Here is a 5146-nt window from a genome sequence, read left to right on the forward strand (position 1 = left end):
ACAGTGGCCATCTGCCCCACCCAGTATGAGGAGGAGGAGGAGGAGGAGCTGCCGCTGCAAACAGAGGGGAGAAGAAGGAGGCAGAGAGGAAGGAAGACATGGGAGGAAGAGGAGTGGTGCACCCAGTGCATGCAGTACGGGCATGGGGAGCACCACTGCCTGGAGCTGTTACAGGACAAAGACCTGGATTGGGAGGAGCCCGAACGTCCTGCGCCTGAGTGGGAGGAGCCCGAACATCCAGAGCCCAAGAGGGGGGAGTCGGTGCGTCCAGAGCCCAAGAGGGGGGAGTCGGTGCGTCCACGGCCCAAGAGGGGGGAGTCGGTGCGTCCAGAGCCCAAGAGGGGGGAGTCGGTGCGTCCACGGCCCAAGAGGGGGGAGTTGGTGCGTCCAGAGCCCAAGAAGGGGGAGTCGGTGTGTCCAGAGCCCAAAATGGGGGAAGGCTGAACGTCCACAGTCCAGGTATCCACCAGCAGAGGGAGAGTTCCTGTTGGTTCCACCTCCACTGCTGCGGGAGGACTGTGTGTCACTCCCACCTCCACCAGCAGAGGGAGAGTGCCTGCTGGTTTTGCCTCCATCGCTGTCACCAGCAGAGGGAGCATGCCTGCTGGTTCCCCTGTGGCTGCCTTTCCGAAAGCCAGAAGAGGTGGAGCTGCCTTTCCAAGAGCCAGAGGGGGTGGAGCTGCCTTTCCGAGAGCCAGAGGGGGTGGAGCTGCCGTCCCGAGAGCCAGAGGGGGTGGAGCTGCCGTCCCGAGAGCCAGAGAGGGTGGAGCTGCCGTCCCCAGAGCCGGAGGGGGTAGAGCCAGGGACCCGAGAGCCAGAAGGGGAGGAGCCACGGACCCGAGAGCCAGGAGGGGAGAAGGCTGAAGCCCCTCAGCAGCCTTTGTACATGGGGAGGCGCACCCGACTGCGACGGCATGAGGTGCCAGCCCGACTTCAGAGGCCACTAGAATGGCCACAGCCACCACCGCCAACGCCGGAGTGTCTGGAACCACTGCCACTGGAGGAACTGGAACTGCCGTTGCCGGAGTGGCCGTCACCTCCGCCTCCTGTTCCAGAGGGTCTGCCTGTTGTTCCTGAGGGTCAATCGTCTCCACCTGTTGTCCCAGAGGGTCCGCCTGCTGTTCGTGAGGGGTCGTCGTTCCCGTCTCCGCCAGCAGAGGGAGACGAGCCGCCGTTCCCGCCTCCGCCACCAGAGGGAGACCAGCAGCTGTTCCCGCCTCCGCCACCAGAGGGAGACCAGCAGCTGTTCCCGCCTCCGCCACCAGAAGGAGACGAGCTGCTGTTCCCGCCTCCGCCACCAGAGGGAGACGGGCCGCCGTTCCCGCCTCCGCCACCAGAGGGAGACGGGCCGCCGTTCCCGCCTCCGCCACCAGAGGGAGACGGGCCACCGTTCCTGCCTCCGCCACCAGAGGGAGACGGGCCGCCGTTCCCGTCTCCGCCACTAGAGGTGTCACCATCGCTGCTCCTGCTGGAGGGTCCAAGTTCCCTGCCAGTGTTTATGTTCTTGGAAGGTCCGGGGCCCCCACTGTTGAAGAAAGCTTGGGGGAGCCGACATCAACCCCGATCACCACCGCCCGTTGAAATAGCCCACCCAAGGGACATAAGGGGACTCTTGGGGGGAGGGCTTGGGTTCAAGGGGGGGGGGGGGAGTTTGGCCGATTGCGGCCTCCGTACTTTGAACGTGGAGGGAGGTATGTGGCAGAGCAGGGCTCTGCCCTTAGAAATACTGGCAGGGAAGGAGTTAAATTCTCCTCCCTGCCCAGGTTGATTGCGTCAGGTGGGAGCAATCAACCCATTAATCATTCAATTAAGGACTCAGCCACCTGGCATAAAAGGAGGCCTCAGCCTTCAATTTAGAAGAGAGAGTTCTAGAAAGAGAGGAAGAGTGTTTGTCTGTGTGTGCTGTTTTTCTGTTTTGTTAGGTTTTTTTGAATCCAGTGAAGGCAACGCCCAGCCTGGAAGCTTTATTTGTAAGTTTTGTTTTGTGTAGTTTGTGTTTTGAAACCTTTTTGTTTGGCCCTTGTGCCGGTTTATTTTGTATTTTTGTTTATTAAAAAAACTTTATTTTGAACTTTAAAACTGTCTCTGAGCCTCAACCTCTGTCATCCTTGTCACAGGGGGGCCTCTTTAGAACTGAGCTCCATGCTCCGAACACTGTAACTATCTTGGAAATGTAAATGATCTAAACTTCTGAGTTTTGGAAAGTCAGTAGGATGTGATGACTGAAATGGAAAATAATGTACAAAGTGAATCTAAACAAGAACACAATAGTTAAGATATTTCATACCGTTACCAAAGTGAATCCATTCTGGGTGTATTTTTTTATTTACTGTATATGTATAATTCTGTATAAACTGTAAACTGTTTTACTGTAAACTTTGTAGGTAGCTGTTGTGTTGTTTTTATTTATTTCTAATATGTACATAACTGGTTTCTTTATTAAACAACCTAAACAGAATAAAGTGCATTTCAAGTCATAATCTTATTGTATCCTGGCAGAGGTTTCACCTAATAGCAGAACTATATTCTGGTGGTTGAGGGCAAAAGGAATCTCTGCTTCCGAACAGTTAAAAACACATGCTGATTTAATTCTACACCAGCGTTTGGCTAGCAGTGTTGTTGCAGTGCAGTACAGGCCTTTTTTGTCTTAAGTTATTAATAACCAATTAAACCTAAATGAATAGGCTTTCCAAATATAACAGATATATACTGGGTGTCAGGAACATGTGTCTATAAAAAAGCAGGTCACCACATCCAATGCATATTTTAGTCTGTCCAGGGAAAAAATCAAATTTTACATTTATAACACGCAATGATCTCACTGCATTGTGATGTCATTTTATGCCATAGACGTTCTTAAATTCAGAGCTGTATGTCCGAACCACTATTAACACAGCTGAGTTGTATGGTCTGCTGTTTCTTTAATATACCTGGAAGCAGATAGTCAACAGAGTTGAAAAGTCACAATACCACACGATTTCTGAAGAACCAAGCAGCAAAAATATAAAAAAAAAGCAACAGAAATGATAAAACAATCGCAGTATTAGATCACTAACAATTAGAATAATTCAAAATGATTGCAAACATCATACAAAGATAAGGGAGTAAAATTTTACTCTCTTTGTAATCCCACTCATTTTCAGTTGTACAGTTGAGGCAGACTAAAGCATTAAAGCCTAATCAATGTGATGCAACTTTTTTTCGTTTTTGTTTAAAGTGGTCTTTACCAGTGAATTAATGACCAGTATTACTGTAGTCTGGTTGGCTAAGGTAGTATTCAGCGTTCCATTAGGTTTATAATGCCTATTATGACAATGGAATGGTAGTGTGGTTGCCCTGGAGAACAGTATGCATCAGGCTGAGAATATAAATAATTTCTTTAAAACTAAAAGGTGTTCTTCAAGGTGAGCTAAATTTCCTTTAATGTCAGCTATATTGTACAGGTAAAAACCATTTGACCATGTTGAAAGGTTGTCAATGAAAACTGAGGAATTTACTAAGCATTTATATGCAGTGTTATTTTCAAAAAATAATAGAAATTGGTATTGTAACAAAACGTTCAAAGAAAAATAGGGATCTTGAAGGAGTATATATGAAAATATTAGCAGTACTCTAACTGCTCCCTTATATCACCTTATCTTTATGATAAAGATTGTTGTGTTCTTTTCCTGTTTTGTCTCAGAGAAAAATGGGTGCATTCAGTAACAGATCAACTCAGATCACCTATGAACTCTGCCCTATAGTGTGCTGAAAAATCATAAAATGACCTGCGTAAAGTTATTTAGTACTTAGTGTTACAAGTAAGCCATATTCTCAAAAAGAGAAATCCATACTTAGATATATCTGAGAGTGGCCAGAGAGCATGCTTTAAATTGATTATAGCTAACAAAATAGTTTCATAACCCTTGCCAGTTCTGCACTTGCATTAATTTATGTACAGTATATGTCTGGAATGTGCTGTTTTTAAATAAACGTGTGGTACTACAATATGCTAAAGAACTATGTTTGCAAGCCATGGTTTCAGATAGAATTGCACTTCCTTGGTCATTTCAGCTAGACAGTGAATTGTCCCCACCATGTCAACGGCTCGTTTTCAGTCATTAACCAACCAGCTGCTTTCCCTCTGCTTTCAGTCACTAACATGCTTTGAGTGCAAGTGTAACAGGTTTTTCTTGAACATATTTAGTACCAGGGACCGGTTGCATAAAGATAGACTAACATTCTTTCCCTTAACCCTCAGACACGTATTAGTGCCTGTAGACTAAGGGAGGTTAATGACCAATCAGCTTCATGTTTCAGACTTACAGATGCACCTGTTGAACCTTGCCTGACTGTACAGAGAGATTTATGTTCCACTGGCCCCATTCCATTTGTAATAGAAACTGCAGAGGACTACTCTTAAAAACATTCCTTGAATCGTTCTTTTTTTTTGTTTGTTTTTTTTTTTTTAACCAGGACTGCAATCTCATTGCCACAAGTTAATTTGATGTACATACACATAACTAACTTTATTTCTGAGGATAATATCTGAAAATTACCTGTGAGACAACCTCAGTTAAAACAGCTTTAATAATACGCTTCTATTCGATTTTTGTATTTATAGTTCTAATTCAGGATTACAAGTTTGTAGAACTAACCACAAGATGGCACTCTAAACCGGTGAATCTCCAGCGGTACAGCCCTACAGATGATCCTTCTGTGGTGGTCAATAGCTCGTGAATACAGTACACACGATGAAATACAAAATAATATATGGGAATAAGATATGACCACATGTTATTCAGAAATTAAGTCATCTGTTTCAACATTACTAATTGTGATTGATTTAGTATTGATTTGATTTGGTTATCTAATGGGAACGTATTAACCTCATTGAAAAAATAAACTGTGATCACTTTTTTTATTATTATTTTTGCTCTGACAATATTTAAAACTTTTTTTTTTTTTAAGTCATTAAATACCAATACAAAATAACACATTTATCCCGTATTCAAACGAGTAGACGTCATGTTCCGTACAATAAGGCGACCTCCTTCTCAGTTTACAGAAGAGCAGCGCCATGCAGTGATACTGACATACGTCAAAAAAAAAAGTTACAGTAGCTGCGCTGGGTCAGCACACCTTGAGGGGCGAAAACGCGTTTCTC

The sequence above is a fragment of the Acipenser ruthenus genome, chromosome 16, assembly GCF_902713425.1.
Source record: "Acipenser ruthenus chromosome 16, fAciRut3.2 maternal haplotype, whole genome shotgun sequence".
Taxonomy (NCBI): Eukaryota; Metazoa; Chordata; class Actinopteri; order Acipenseriformes; family Acipenseridae; genus Acipenser; species Acipenser ruthenus.